The following is a 17,550-nucleotide window of genomic DNA, read 5'->3' as shown; positions in this document are numbered from 1 at the left end:
AGAAACTTTTCCTTATTTAAGATTCATAATGTGAATAACAATAAACTTGACTTTACTGTGTTCCTCCCTTTTATGTTGCAAATAGATTCAATATTTGGTGCATAGCATCTACTTATAATTATTTCTAAATGTGGACGGGGAGCTCCTGCTGGTCTTTGCATCCTGCATGTGTGATGTGAACACAAGCCTAGGAATGCTGGTAGGCTCTAGAAGCTGTAAAGCATAAGGTGAAATATCTCTTCTGGAGCCTCCAGAAGGCACAGTTCTACTGATACTTTGAGTTTAACCCCCAGCAACAGGAACCTAATACAGATTTTGATACTGGAAGTGGTGTGCTGCTGTCACAAATATTAAACCTGTAGAAGCTGCTTTAGAATTTGGTAATGGGAAAAAGCTGAACAAATTTTGAGGAACAGGATTTTAAAAGCCTCCATTTCTTTGAACAGGCTGTTAGTAGAAATCTGAATGTTAAAGGCACTGCTTGCGAGGGCTTACAAGAAACTGAGGAGCATGGTACAGGAAACTTACATCATCTTACAGAAAACCTAAATTATCATAAACAGAATGTTGGTGAAAAATATAGATTTTAAATATGCTGCTGCTGAGAGCTCAGAAGGAAATTAGGGACATGTTATTTAAAACTAGGGGATAATGGACCCTTGTTACATAGCGGCAGGAAACAGCTGAATTGTGCCCTATGGTTATAAGTGGAAACAAAACTTGTCAGCAGTGAACTTGGGTATTTAGCCCAGGAGATTTTCAAGCAAAGGGTTAAAGGTGGGCCTGGCTTCCTCTTGTTGCTTATTGTAAAATGCAAAAGGAAAGAAATAAATTGAGGGAAGAACTGTTTAGCAACAAGGAACCAATACTTTATGATTTGTTAAATTATCAGTTTATCTTGATTGCAAAAAATGCTAAAATTAGGAGATACATTGGCAGGAGAATGTGCTTTAGACTAGAAAGACAGGCCAGGTGCAGTGGCTCACGCCTGTAATCCCAGCACTTTGGGAGGCCAAGGTGGGTGGATCACAAGGTCAGGAGATCCAGACCATCCTGGCTAACAAGGTGAAACCCCATCTCTACTAAAAATACAAAAAATTAGCCGGGCATGGTGGCGGGCACCCGTAGTCCCAGCTACTCAGGAGGCTGAGGCAGGAGAATGGTGTGAACCCAGGAGGTGGAGCTTGCAGTGAGCAGAGATGGCGCCACTGCACTCCAGCCTGGGCGACAGAGCGACACTCCGTCTCAAAAAACAACAAAAAAAGACAAATATGTGGTTCCACAACCTTTGCTAGTGGCTTAAAAGGATAAAAACTACAGAGTATTCAAGAACAGAGAAATGCAAATCAAAACCACAATGAGATACCATCTCACACCAGTTAGAATGGCGGTCATTAAAAAGTCAGGAAACAACAGATGCTGGAGAGAATGTGGAGAAATAGGAAAGCTTTTACACTGTTGGTGGGAGTGTAAATTAGGTCAACCATTGTGGAAGACAGTGTGGCAATACCTCAAGGATCTAGTACCAGAAATACCAATTGACCCAGCAATCCCATTACTGGGTATATACCCAAAGGATTATAAATCATTCTACTATAAAGACACTTGCACATGTATATTTATTGCAGCACTGTTCACTATAGCAAAGACTTGGAACCAACCCAAATGCCTGTCAATGACAGAATGGATAAAGAAAATGTGGCACATATACACCATGGAATATTATGCAGCCATAAAAAAGGATGAGTTCATGTCCATTGCAGGGACATAAATGAAGCCGGAAACCATCACTCTCAGCAAGCTAACACAGGAACAGAAAACCAAACACTGCATGTTCTTGCTCATAAGTAGAAGTTGAACAATGAGAACACATAGACATGGGGAGGGGGAACATCACACACCAGAGCCTGTCATGGGTTGGGGGACTAGGGGAGGGACAGCATTAGGAGAAATACCTAATATAGATGACGATTTGATGGGTGCAGCAAACCACCATGGCATGTGTATACCTATGTAACAAACCTGCACATTCCACACATGTATCCCAGAACTTAAAGTTAAAAAAAAAATAAAAATAAAAATAAAATTGAACAGAGAGGACTCTGTGAGGAGATTGGGCAAGCAGCTGATGAATTCCTTAGTCATCTCAGCAAAACCCAGGAAGAAAGATGGGATTATTTAGGAAAGCTCTTTGGAGGAGCCTCTTGACTAATGGAGCAAATCTTTGTGATATACATGGGAGAGCCAAGAGATTCTTAAGCATGTTTTGTCACCAGGAACACTGCCAGCTTGAATTGAAAGAGATAGATAGGACAGAATGAAAGAAGGCTGCCAGACTCCCAAACTTACACAGGAGGGAAAAGCCTGATAGAACTGCTCAGGTGCAAGCACACCTACCTTTCAAGAAAAGGGAGAGAATGACTCACAGGGCAGAGCTGCACTCCCAGATGATGCAGGCAAGAGCCACACCGCATTATTCCCAGGTCTTGAAGCTTAATAGAGTTTTATTTGTATTTCTACAAAGGTATATAGCTAAATTTGCTTGGGACCAATAACTCCTTTTTCTTTTTCCTTTTGTTTTCTTCCTCTTCTTCTTTTTAAAATAGGAGTATCTGTAACTTATATATCATTCCTGTCACACCATTCATTGTATTTCGAGTGCAGACAATTGGTTTTCTAGTTTCATCAGTCTACAGATGGAGTGAAATTTTGTCCCAGGTGAGATCATGCAAGATTTCAATTATACTTGAATTATATGATTTAGATGATTATATTTGGGACTTCTGATCTGACAAAATTTAGATGAGATTTGGGACTTTAAGTTGATGTTGTAATTGGATTAAGATTTTTGTGAATGTTGGGATGATTTTAATGTATTTTGCATGTGGACAGATGTAAATCCATTGAGGTCAGAGGGTGGACCATATTAAACTGATTAAATACCCATCTTAATTTCTAGAGCCTGTAAATGTTACCTTAATGGAAAAGGAATTTTGCAAATGAGATTAAGTTAAAGATTTTATTATGAGAAGATTATCCTGGATTATCTAGGTGAGCCAAATGTAATCATAAGGATTCTTTTAACAGGGATGTAGAAAGATCAGGCAAAGAGAAGCAATGTGATGACAGAAGGAGAGATTGAAGTGATGTGGCACAAGCCAAGGAATGCTGGCATCTTCTAGAAGCTGGAAAACACAAGGAATAGATTCTTTCCTGCAGTCTCCAGAAGAAATAAGTTAGTGGGCTGATTTCAGCCCCCAGAAATAGAAAACTAATACAATATCTTTTTTTCTTGGTCTATACATTCCTCAGAGATTATTTTCCTACATAAAACAAATATGACATAGAGTAGTTTCCAGTTGGAACAGCACTGTAAAACATTCAAGTACATTCACTGCATTTATCCAAACAATTTCGCAGGTAAACACCACATGTTTTCATATGGAAAACAATGCAGAATAATTCGGTTATACCTAGAGGCAATTAAAAATTACCAGGATATGTATTTTTAATGTTCATATTAAATTTTGACCCTCTGAACTGTCATTTGAAGATTTTTTCATGTAATTTTATATTTTCTTAATAATCTCTGATAGATGCAATGCTCTACATCTAATTTTCAGACCCTAAAATATGTTAACCACTATTTTAAAATAAATGTTCACAAAGCTCAAAAACTCATGATAACTTACTTTCATTGATAGCATAAATATATGTCATGTGTCATATAGTAATGTGCTTATATATGACATAAAAAGGAAGTAATAATAAAATATAAATGTTTGGGTCAATCCAATGTTAATAATTATGATTAGACATGTTGAAGACTATCCCTGTGTCCCTGAGATAGCTGTGTGCTACATATACATACCTTAGCTAGTTCTAACAATGGTTTATAACACATATATTATTATAATTGTTTTATAGGACATTTTATTAATAGTCTAATGGTCTTATAGATGACTATGGCAGTTGTCATCAGTGGGCTCACAGTTGATCTACTATACCATGTTGCTGCTTTCTGAATCTGGAGAGAAAACAGCTTCTGCCATACTCTCAGACAAATCATTCATATTTTTGCAATATAGACAATCTTATGGTTTGAAGGTCTCCTTCCAAACTCATGTTGAAACTTCATCCCCAACGTGGCAGTATGAAAAGATGAGACTTTTCAGAGGTGATTGGATCATGAGGGCTCTGCCTTAATAAAAAGGTTTATCCATCAGTAGATTAAAGGCATAATGGGTTATCATGGGAGGGGAACTGGTAGCTTTATAGGAATAGTAAGACAGACCTGAGCTGGCATGTTAGCATGCTCAGCCCCCTAGCCATGTGATGCTCTAAACTGTCTTAAGACTCTTCAGAAACTTTCCACCAGCAAGAAGGCTCTCACCTGATGTGGCCCCTCAAGATGGAACTTCTCAGCCTCTATAACTGCAAGAAATAAATTATATCATTTAAAAATTGTATAGTTTCAGGTATTCTGTTATAAGCAACAGAAAGACTAAGAAAGATAAGTGTAATTCTAAAAATAATAAAAACTCAGACTCTACCTTTGATTAAATGCAATAATAACTCCGATTGTCCTAACATTCATTTTGGGCAAGTGGGTTAAAAACACTCTACAAAACTCAGTCGTGAACTTTTATGCTATTTTGTCATAATCAGAGATGCCACAGTTTGGACGATACAGTTCACCAAATTGAAAACAATCTAGATAATGTTAATAGGTTATTTACTCTTAACAAAAATCTGACTTTATCATCATTACCCAGTTATATTTTATAACAAGTTTGTGAGACAAGTAAGCCAAATATTCTGATTTTAAAGATGAATGAATGGTTCCAAAATTTATAATCAATTAATTAGCAGTATTATTGTTGAATTTGATACATAGCCATGTTTTCATCTTGTAGTTTGCACCAGAAAACAATACTAAATTATTTTACACCTTAGCAATTTATTGATATTTCATAGCTGTTGGTTCTTGACCACATAAAGTCAGTCGAATAAAAGTTTTGTTTTGATTTTCATTAAGGCAGAGTAGTAAAGCATTAATAGGTTAATAGAAACTTCTCCTGTTCTATGTTCGCATTTCATCTCTTAAAATATAATTTTATTTTTACCCTTGTGATTATGATATAGACCAAGAAATTTCCATATAGACCAAGAAAATTTTTCTTGAAAAATTTTCAGAAATTTTTCAAGAAATTTCTGCTAAAAAAAATAGGATTTTTAGCAGTTCTGCAGGCTAGAAGATAGTCTGAAATAATCAATTCTACCAATTAAACTTCCATAGTAAGACATCTGGTTGAGAACTGACCTGGCATATTTATAGTTTATGGTTCACAGAATTAAAGCATGGTTAGTAAATGATTCAGGAATTTGGACATTTTTAAATAGAGGGCCTACTGGTTACTCTGTTTGGGTATGTTCTCTATAAAAACATTTGCTCAAACATAATTTTGCAATTCCAATTTTTTAAATCTTTGTTTATTAATAAATTATGATTTTTGAAAATAAAACTTTCGAAATGTTCTGCGTACATGTTAATGTAGGTTAGGCCATCCAAAAGACAAAGCAAAGTGTCAGCATGAAGTCATGGGCTAGGATTATACAAATTAGAACAAATACAAGGAATTCCAACTTTTTTCCCTGTCGATTTTCTTTCTGACACACATGTGTTAGTTCAAATTTGTACATATAAATGTATACACACACACTCCTATTCTCACATGTATATTACATAAACATAGGCTATGTTCTCTTCATGTGTTTACATTAATAACAGTTAATAGCTATTGGGCAGAAAAAATATGCCAAACACTGGTCTAAGTACCCTATATGGATTTACACATGTGATCCTTACAACTACCCTAAAATCCATGTTCTAATACTATTTATTCATACTAATTATTAATATTACATATTTTTAAAAACCTGAGATATAGATGTTAAGTAACTTTTGTGAGATCAAATAACAAGTAATAGTGCTACAGAAATATGAAGTCAAGCAAGTTGAGGCCAGAAAGTGTCATTTAAGTCTCATAATAATGATGAAAATGAAAGCACATACCTCATTTTTAATTAAAGAAACTGAGGCCCATAGAGGTTATATGATTTATGGAAAGTCAAACAATTGGTAAGTAGTTGAGAATTTCAACCCATGTAATCTCATTCCAGAAACAAGTCTTGTCCACTTCAATGAACTGCCACCTTAAGATATCCGCCTTTCTAGCACAGTTAAAGTCATTATGTCTATGTATCAAAAACTGTTTCAATTGAGAAGTCATGGAAAGAAACAGGGCTATCAAATACCTCTCCTTCCTTTACCTAGGATGGATGGGTAATAATTAAACACTCATCTACTCAGTGATAGAGAAATTATTAATCTGCCACCTTTCTTATCCCAGTTCATATGCAGTTCAAGATCATATCTGGCTTTTGACTATTTCCAATTCCTTGTCCTTTAACTGTCAGTTTTCACAATAAAATAATAAAAATCAGAATCGACTGTAGATGCTATCAATTAAAGTGCCATCTAGCCCTGTTTGCAACCTAACTTTTCCCTAAGGAATTTCCTGGCTGAATCACAGGTGTTACAAATACTGACTTCTATTACCATTTTTGCCATTGTTTTCCCTTCGTCTTTGATGTCATATTAGCATGTATTGTACAAATAAATTTATTTGTGTTAATCACCTTCTGGGCATTTTGTATATATCATTACTATTCCTCATAATACAACCAAGACAAGGAGGAATTAAGGAAAATGCAAAAGGATTGGTAATTTATCCAAGGTAGACTTGCTAATAAGAGGCAGATTCAGGGTTCTAATTCAGGTCACTCTGCCTCAAAACACTATCCTGTGTCCACTAATGGCATGGCTACAGAAAACACAAACAAACTCCATTCTGCATATGTAGATAAGGGGAAAAACAATCTATAATAAGGAGAAAAACAATCTTTACACATCAATTATAAACACATACATGATTTATATCCTTTAGAGTGTAGCTACCACTTTGTAGCAAATATGTATCACTTGCTTTATTGTATTTTGTGTATATAAGGGAAATTATTTAGAAAGACAAAACTCAAAATAAACAGCTCAAGATCTTTAAAAGCCAAATTTAATCTGAGATAATAGGCTATTTTCTTATCTTTTATCAGTGATTAATTAGTGATAGAAATTTTCTTTTTCTCATCATAACTTAGAAAATTTCCTTGATAAAGGTTGTCTAATTTAGTACACATTTAAATTTTAAGCCAGCAGGGTTTTCTGCCTCATAAATATCTATTTTAGGAGAGAATAAATACCAGTCAGCTGACTTATTTTTAAACAAGCTACGAAAATTTATTATGAAAATATTATTTTCTCCAGTATAAAAAGACTGATTGAAATGTAAATTTTCTATAGGATTTCTGACAGCTACAATAAATATAAAATATGGAGATAGTAAAAGCATTATTTACTCTTGTAAATACTTGGAAGACTTTAATTTTAAAAAAGGTTACAAGTCTTTCACAAGGTAAACATAGCAATGCAGGAGACATTTTCTCCCATTATTATGTAGCTATATTCCTTCCTACTTTATAAGTTTGATCTATGCTTTTACAAGAATTGCTGTGTCAATGAATTTCAATACATAGCTTGAAGGCAAAAGTTTGACTTCCAACTGCTTTTTCAGTCATCTTCACCTTTCATATATTTAGAACATAAATTAGGCTAAAATTAAATTGAATTTTATTATGCTTTACAAGCATGCTGCTTCTTGGTATTCCAATTAATTATGTCCCTTTGAATTTTTACTCCATGCTGTGGTACAGGTGTCCCATATGTTCAAGTTAATTGTAATTTTACAAGGAAAAATACACCAAATCCAGAAAAGGGATTACATATATATATACACATACATATACATACACACACACACACACACATATATATAATTGAAAATATAAAAACATTAGTCATTGGGGACTCTTTCTTGCTCGAAATTTGTTTGTATTTCAGTTTTACAACCTGGTTCATATGGAAGAGGATCAGGTACAGTTGGAGTCAACTGCAAATAAACTAAGAAATATAATGTTAGATAAGAGTGGTGTATATTTGGGTAGCTGACATCAATAACTAGGGATTCTGTTCTTATCTTTGCAAATTCCATAATTATTATTGAGCCTAAAAGTAGCACTCTGATACCAAACTCTGGTATCAGAGTTTGTGTCAAATTATGATATAAAATATTAATTTCTAGAGACAAATTTTAGCCATCAATTAAGAATACACCCTTCCTGCAGCTTGATTCTGAGCTAATTTGCATTCAGCTGGTGTCCATCATATAAAAAGGAAAGGTGTATTCTTTATTTCCTCCCCTTTCAGGGAGTCTCCCCTCTATTCCAGTGAGTTTTTTAATGAGGTGCACCATCAGGACCACATGAGACATACAGGGGGACGAAAGATACATTCTGAGAGCAAATGTAATTTAATTTAATTTCTTCAGGGGGAAGCCAACACTTTATTGATGTTCTGGCATTTCTAAGAATGGAGTACTAGACAGACTTGAAGAACTGACTTCCTAAATAAAAGGCAGGAAAATGAATGGGTCAAGAAAGGGAGTAAGTAATTACTGAAAGGACTTTGTTACTGTTGACTTTACCTAATAGATGGCCTCAGCAGGTTTTCATTAACCTGGTCCATTTATATTCCTATTAGACGGCAGCTGAAAAATACTAAGCAGCTAGGAATGACTCCTCTATTTTGAGGAAGAAATGTATTACTATAATGAATATTCAGTACAGCAGCATAAGGGAACTTGAAATATTATTTTCTAGTGTTCCTCTGATTTAGGCCCAGAATTTATGATGCTGTACTGTAGGCTGAACTATCCCAGTGACCAGATGGAAACAGAATTTCTCTTCTGCTTAAGAAGAAAAGGAAAAAAAAAAAAAGTTGGCCAGATAATCGGCCACACACACACACACACACACACACACACACGTTGCAAGGCATTTTGTCAGATACCTTAAGGTCTGCCATAGAATAATAGGCATGATCCCAGCCCTGAAGGATCCTGTGCTTTCAGTATGTCAAAGCAAATGCAGGGGTCAATTCATTTCTGTACTGCATGATAATAACTCCAGGAGCTGCATCTAGACTTCTTAGCAGTATTTGCCACTATTAATTTTTCTATTCTTTGGAACACCTGTATGTATGATTTTGGTTGCTTCCAATTTCTGCTTATTTGTTTCTAGGCAGCCTGGGCAAACTTCTCAATTCATATGGCTTCTATTTCCTCCCCAAACTCCATCTTCAATGTAAATGTCTTCTATACTCTAGAATCCTTTATCTGTCTGCCCTGGACCTCTCCATGTGAACATCATATAGACAACTTGAATTCAGTATTTCTAACATGGAACTTATAATTTTTTGCATAAGTCTGACACTTGTCTTATAGATGATATCTCAGCAAACATCATGAATATCCTTTCTTTTTTCCAAATGACAATATAGTCATTATGCCTGACTCCTCATCCCTTCCTTCAGAAATCCTGTTCACCAGCACATTGTCTGAATTCTGTAACTCCTCTGGCAGAGCTGGATTCAAGTCATCTTTCCTTGTTTAGATTAATAGAAATACAATTCAACTACTCCCTCCATTGATTTTTCTATAGAGCAACTAAGAGTAACTTTTCTAAAACTGGCATTTGATAAACTCATTCCTCTACATAAAATCATTCAATGACTTCAATCCTCTCAAAATAGAATAAGTATCTATATGAAGAATTGCATGATGTTCTATGATCTGGGCCCTTTTCCATCTCTTACTTATCCATAACTTTTACTCTAAAATTCAAGTACACTAAACTACTGTGAATTTCCTATGCTTTTGCTCACCACAAGGACTTTGAATAAACTGTTTCCTCATCCTGTAACTCCTTTTGTCCTATTCTTTGTTCCACTTGACCAATTCCTACTCATCCTTTCAGCATGATTTTGTCATTGTTTCCCAGGAGAAGCTTTCTCTGGCATTCAGCTTCATCTAGAGACTGGTGACTTACCTTTATAGCCTAAGGGCTTCCATTGCCCCTGTTCTTAACCTACCGCAGTACTTGTCAGAGTACTCAGGACCCACTAGAGTCATGAGTCCCTTCAAGAGGGGGATATGTTCCGAGATACGTGTGCTTAGGTCATTTTGCCATTGTGCAAACGTCATAGAACGTACTTACACAAACCTAGATGGTGCAGCCTACTACACACCTAGGCTATATGGTGCAGCCTGATGCTCCTGAGCCACAAATCTGTACATTATGTTACTGTACTTAACACTCTCAGCAACTGTAATACAATGGAAAGTATTTGTGTATCTAAACATAGAAAAAATACAGTAAAAATATTATAATCTTACAAAATCACTGTCATATGCAGTCTGTCATTATGCAACACATGGCTGTACATAATTTGTGAGGCTCAGTGCCAAAGGAAAATGAGAGACCCATTGTTCAAAAATTACCAAGAATTTCAAGAGGGTGTTAGAAGAGCATTTAACCAAGTAAAGAGCTCTTCTAAGTACAGGGAACTTTGCCACTATGGAGGTCACACATTTACCAGGCTTCCTAAGCAAGTATCTTGCTGCTTTTTCTGTCTCTATTGCTCCCTAAATTGTAAGCTTCTTGAAAGTAGAGTCTTTTTGTCCTACCTCCCCATTACTTTTCTAGCAATTAGCATTTTTTCTTGTCTGTAATTATTGCTCAGAAAATATCTGTCAATTCAATTCTCCATTCTGACAAAAAATAAATCACAATGTGGGCATCAGTCTTCTGGCAACATCTGCGAAATGAAAGGATTTGTCAACATGCTGTAACTGGGCACCTCTGGTAGTAAGATTAAATCAAAGCTTATTTTAATCTATAACCATACCCAAATTTATTAAAGATATTAGTTAATGGTATGCACTATAAAATCTAAAATTATTTTTAGTAAGAATTATTAAAATATAAATATATAATGTATATATTAACTATAGATTTACATGAATTTGAATAATAATAATAATTCAAATTATTCCCAGTATTTCAGTGGAATGTGGAAACTGCTGTGTTGGTTACTGAGCTGCAATGGCCTCCAGCAGCACAGTGCTTTGGGCAGATTGTGTGCAAATTTTCAAGGAGTACTAGATTTAGCCTTATACAGACAGATCATTTGTTTCTTTCTTATTTAGTCCTTCCCTATTTTGCTTTCTACTTAAATAACTTATTTCTAAGGGATTCGTATCAATGCCCCTCCTCAGTCCTCTTGGGGTTTTAGATTCACTCTGCTTTTCCCACATTCTCTTGAATTTGCTGCCCCAAATACCTATCCAAACTCTGTAGATGGATAAAGCCTTCTAGAATACAGAAGACATTCAGGTTGTAGATGGAGTTTGGGGAGGAAATAGAAGCCATGCGAATTGAGAAGTTTGTCCAGGTTGCCTAAAAACACGAATAAATTGAACTAGAAATTGGAGTCCAAATACCTATCCAAACTCCGCAGTTTGACAAAAAGAGGGAAACTCTGAGAATGTCGAGTGCAGCACAAGATCGCGGAATGTAAATTCCTAAGCTAAGTGGTCCAAGGTCTACTATTTCTCTCCCTTTCTCCTCCCTCCTCCTCTCCCTCTGCCTCTACCTCTCTAAGCCTTGGTTTCTTCACCTGCAAAATGACATATTAGGATTCTACAACTTTGATGTTCTTTCCAGCTTTACCACTGCATCATGTACCTTTCAGAGTAGAAAAGGCTGGACCTTGGGAGAGAAGCAGAAGTCGGATAAATGAAAGTGAAAGGGGAGGGAGGGCACTGAGGAAGACCTGGCCTAAGAGAGTCCTTGGCACACAGGTGACTGTGAGTGAGCCTGCCCTAGTGACCCAGCCTTCGTGCCACAATCATGGTGGCCTGAGTGCATAATGCGCGCAGCTCTGTTCTGAGAACTTCTTGTGTATCAATAATTTACTCATCCCAACAATCACTCTTATTTTATCGATAGGAAAATTAAATCTCATGGCTAGTTTGTGATTGATTCAGGATTTAAAAATCATTCAGTTTGACCTCATGGTATTCCTGTGTCCCCATGATTAGGAAATCTCTAAAATCACATTTTGAAGAATTTGGGCTCATGATCATTAGGTTGTTTCAAAAAAAAAAAAAAGGACAATTTTCTCTTTTAGATATCTCTTGGGAACGAATGGTGCTCTTTAGAAAGCACAATGAACATAAAGATATAATTCTTACAAAAATTAACAGGAAAGGAGCTACCAAATGACAATGGATGAGAAAGGCATCTTGTTACTTATTTTCTGCACCTCTTATTCCAGCGATGATTACATTCCATTTCTGTCTTTTGTTTCTCTTGCTGCATGATTTTTCACAGGCTTTGTTCTACACACTCATCATCTTTGGTATTCTTTAGATAGTTTTTTTTTTTTTAATTATCTATGTCTCTTTTCAGCAGATTAAATAAGTAAGGTAACATTCCTCTAAGTTCTCCATTCAATAATACTTTAAAAAATGATGCTTGATTATTTAATGCCAGCATTGCCACATTGTGGAATGATTGTTCACAATGAACTTTTTAATTTGCACCATGCAAACTATCCCTCCTTTCACGCCATTTATTTTTTCCCATACTTGCCTTTATTAACTATAATTGTCTACAGCTGCTGCATTTACCATTTATCCTGCCTCAATTTCAATCCAATCCTGTCACTTGAGGAGGTGTATAATATATACAAGGCAATTTGGCATATTCTGATGCCTCCTGGGGTAAATTTACTGCCTTTATATAAAAATATGAAAAGATAAGTTTTATTCTACCCTCTTGGAAAATTCCCACTAACCTAACATGGAAATATGCCTGACCTACTTTAAAAGGGTCATTGCACTATTGCCTAATAGTGATAATAATGTCATAAGGTGCTGCAACAAGTTCTTCATGGAGACTAAATCACTTGATCTTCACAACAAATTTATAAAATAAGTATTGTTATCCCCACTTTGAAGACGAGGAAGGTTTAGAAATGATTTAACTTGGAATTCTCATGCCCTTGATATGTGATAAAGCTGATTTGTACCAGGTTTCTCTGACTTCATCCCGACGTTACTATAAATAAAAGCAGCACAGCCTAAACAATGACCATGTCCTCAATCATCCTTACCACAAAAACATATATATCCCCTTAGTAATTTTGACGCCACCGTAATGTAAAGCAAAACAAAGCAAAACCAGATGAGGTCCTAAATAACATCGTATTCAAAAGCCCAGAGACCAGGTCAGCTGAAAACATTGTAAAAATAGTTGATTCAATGTTACTGTCAAATTCTACCAGAAAACTAGCTGCGGCCTATATATTCTCTTACTTATCTTGTATTATAAGCAGAATATCTTCCCTTTTATGGACGAAAATTCTGTCTATGGATTGAAATAACGAATAAGATAGAATGTATTTAGTTCTCCTTGAACTACCTGTATTTCTACCTTGTGAAAAATATATTATATATCATAGCCTTGCTTTTTACAAATCTATAAAGCACAAATACCCTTTAATATAATGTTTTCCTGAATCAAATAACTCAACTCATTGTTTACTTTCAAGAGTGTTCCAGATACAACTTTACTAATTTATTCTTCCTCTCTCATCTTGCATTTTCAGCAGACTCAGTACAACCATGAGAAAAGATAAATTCCTACTAAAAGTAGGCTTAGAGTAGGAAGTACTATATTGTTGAAATAAATCTAAAATCAAATATAGGGTGCTTATTTGACATTTAAAATACAATTGTAAATGATCAATAAAGTACTCATACAACAGAATCACATGAAATCATCGAATAATCATGATGAAAAACAGAAATTCTTCCTTTAGCTGCCATCTTGCGTCCCCGCGTGTGTGCGCCTAATCTCAGCTGGTCCACCAGAGACCCCTTGAGCACCAACCCTAGGCCCCCGCGCGGCCCCTTATTCGCTCCGACAAGATGAAAGAAACAATCATGAACCAGGAAAAACTCGCCAAACTGCAGGCACAAGTGCGCATTGGTGGGAAAGGAACTGCTCGCAGAAAGAAGAAGGTGGTTCATAGAACAGCCACAGCAGATGATAAAAACTTCAGTTCTCCTTAAAGAAGTTAGGAGTAAACAATATCTCCGGTATTGAAGAGGTGAATATGTTTACAAACCAAGGAACAGTGATCCACTTTAACAACCCTAAAGTTCAGGCATCTCTGGCAGCGAACACTTTCACCATTACAGGCCATGCTGAGACGAAGCAGTTGACAGAAATGCTACCCAGCATCTTAAACCAGCTTGGCGCAGATAGTCTGACTAGTTTAAGGAGACTGGCCGAAGCTCTGCCCAAACAATCTGTGGATGGAAAAGCACCACTTGCTACTGGAGAGGATGATGATGATGAAGTTCCAGATATTGTGGAGAATTTAGATGAGGCTTCCAAGATGAGGCAAACTGAATTGAGTCAACTTCTGAAGATAAAACTTGAAGAAGTTACTGGGAGCTGCTATTTTATATTATGACTGCTTTTTAAGAAATTTTTGTTTATGGATCTGATAAAATCTAGATCTCTAATATTTTTAAGCCCAAGCCCCTTGGACACTGCAGCTGTTTTCAGTTTTTGCTTATACACAATTCATTCTTTGTAGCTAATTAAGCCGAAGAAGCCTGGGAATCAAGTTTGAAACAAAGGTTAATAAAGTTCTTTGCCTAGTAAAAAAAAAAAAAAATTAAAAAAAAAAATTAAAAAATTAAAAATAAGTAAAAAAAAATAAAAAAAGAAAGGCAGAAATTGTATCAGTTACTTTTAATATTGAATAAAATAAATAATTGTGCAGCCATATACAAAACATACCTTGTGATTTTTCTTTAAACTTATGTTTACATTGTTTTTGATAAAGAATTTAATCTCCACATTATTAATTCTGGTTTTCCATTCTGGACAATTTAAATTATTAACGGGGGTGCAACTGAAGACTTAGAACAACTCTGAATACTAGATGCCTCACCAAAATATACAGCTATAAGCAGTCACGTTACAACCTGCTATTTTGAAATTTTAGTAGTAAGAATATTAAGATATAATACATCAATTTTCCCCATAATTTCTCAGCAGACAATGAGAAGGAACCACTGTAGTGATTAAATAGCTGGAGAGATTCAATTTTGAGGGAAGATTAAGAAACTAAATATGTAGAAGTTGGTTTGGTGACCACTAACTGAGAGGGGATATGGGTGACTGTTTTTATATTTGAATGACACCTTCAAAGACGGACATTAATGGTTTACCACCTGGTAATGGGCAATAGTTAAAAGACATAGGCGATGTTAAAATAAACATGCAGAAAAATCTATAATAACAAGGTAATGTAATAATAACCTTTTGTGTATTGTAGAACTGTCCTTATAAAAAATAAGATAGGTCAGTTTTCTTAATTTTAAGGGCAGTCATTTTTATAAATAAACATATCTTTTTTTTATTTTTGTTAACCAGACATGTTTAAACATAACACATATTATTTTACCATTTTTAAGTCATATTATATTTTACATGGCATTCTTTCAAAATTAGAAATTTATAGTTGATAAAACAGTCATTTCTTCTCTACATTATTTTAGTAATTAAAAATAAACAGTAATCAGCAAAAAATTTGTCACCGCATGCATTTTAACTTAAAAATGAATGTGTACTAGCTGGACTATTAGCTAATGGTTTATAAAATAAGGATCATAAAACACAGTAAGTCACCGAATTCATACAGCATTCCCATCTCATAGGTAGAGGGTTGCTGTTAGGTTCAATCTCATTTACTCTCCTTGTTAATGTTCTGGAAAGAGGCAGTAAATATGACATTTGTTACTTTCATATTACATTGAAACGTGCATCGAGAATACAATTTATTTCAGAAGCAAATATTAGACTACCTGAGAAGCACTGGAAAGTAAATATAGAAAGTTAAATGTAAAGATAACAATCACTGCACTCCAGCCCGGGCGACAGAGCGAGACTCCGTCTCAAAAAAAAAAAAAAAAAAAAAAAAAAGATAACAATAAATGAGAATGTTTTCCAGAAAAGATGGTAGCAAAATGCGTAACATCATATGGGACTTGTATACCAGGTTAGATCCATGGGTAATGTCATATGGGACTTGTATACCAGGCTAGATCCCATAAGCCTGATTGGTAATGCTGCATGTGGTGCTACTCAGCCACCTGAACAACATCAAACATGCTTGAAAAGAATTAAAAGTCATCAATAGACTACAAAACTACAGATTTTCTTCTATAAGAAATAATTGGCTCCATTTCTGTGAAAGTGGCTACAAATGGCATTCAAAACTAGAAGAAGACTAGGTGGTGAAACCCACAGTACATCACCAGGAGGAAGGTACAGCACCCAGCACTGTTGTACACTTTAATATGAGGGTTACTATCATGATGCTAATGCTAGCTTTTGCTTATGGTGCTTCTATCTTCATGTTTAGCACCAACATTCTCTGTTTCTGAGCTGTATAGTATTAAATTTGGTGAGGAGGTAGCAGAGTAGGAGCTAGAGGAGCTAAAAGTCATCTCTTGGAAGGACAGTTGCTGCTTCTGCAGAGAAAAGCTTAAAGGTCGGTGACTGCATGAAAGCATTCTTACTTGGTGCTTACATTCCCAAGCACATTTAAACTTTTTTTGGTGGTGGAGGGTGGCGAGGTAGGGGGCACTTAAAATTCACTCAGGGAGTGCTTCTGTGGAGTATAGAGTCTCTAGGTGCTGGAAAAACAGTGGGGAGCAAGACAAAAGAAAATCCTGCTCTCGCACATCTTACCAGGTAGAAAGTTTAGACAAGTATACAGAGGATAACAATAAAGAATGGTGACTGCTGTACAGGATGCTCAGAAAACCAATAGCAGGTTGGCCTAATGGACCCAAGAATCAGGGAAAGGTGTTCCTGAGAAAATATCAATGAAACCTAAAGGGCTCACTTGTTCTTTAAGTGAGATCCAGACATTACAAAATCGGTTGTACACTTAAAAAAGAAAAAAGAGTTGGACTATTTTTGCTTTTTGAAAGATTGAAACAGTTAGGTCAATCAAAATGGTAAATGGGTTTTCAAATCCACCTATCTTCAAGCCATGTTCAGTAGCTAGATTTCCATACTCTATTAAACCCCTTCTTTAATTTCTCTGATTATTTGACTGAGCTGTAGCATATTCCAAATAGAAATTATTCAATAGCAACTGCAGTATGTTTCTGAAGAAATTTCAGAAAGAAAAAAAAAAGAGCTTAGGGCATTAACTTAGAGCAGTGATTTTCAAATTTTGAGTACATGAAGTTCTTTACGGTATTTAATAAAAATTTGGATTTCTGCCCCTGCCCCATTCCTAATGAAATTATTAAGAAGGTTTGCGGCTGGGCTCAATATGTTGTATTTTAAACCAGGACCCAGAGTTATTTTGGTGCAGGTACTGCAAAGTCATACCTTGAGAAACACGGAATTAGAGGATGTGTTAACAGAGTTAGCTAC

At 35.5% G+C, this 17,550-nt stretch overlaps 1 protein-coding gene and 1 pseudogene across 4 annotated transcripts in view; one reads left to right on the top strand and one right to left on the bottom strand.

Moving 5' to 3' along the window:
• Nucleotides 1–17,550, bottom strand: part of LRP1B (LDL receptor related protein 1B) — a 1,933,102-nt gene that overhangs the window by 1,471,092 nt on the left and 444,460 nt on the right. The gene's annotated exons all lie outside the window — the stretch shown is intronic.
• Nucleotides 13,889–14,761, top strand: LOC126933169 (transcription factor BTF3-like; annotated as a pseudogene). The gene has a single exon (XR_007718438.1). The product of XR_007718438.1 is annotated as a transcription factor BTF3-like (transcript).

The sequence above is a fragment of the Macaca thibetana genome, chromosome 12 (assembly GCF_024542745.1).
Source record: "Macaca thibetana thibetana isolate TM-01 chromosome 12, ASM2454274v1, whole genome shotgun sequence".
Lineage (NCBI taxonomy): Eukaryota > Metazoa > Chordata > Mammalia > Primates > Cercopithecidae > Macaca > Macaca thibetana.
Note: the sequence above shows the minus strand (reverse complement) of the source record. Positions and strands in the feature narration are given on the sequence as shown.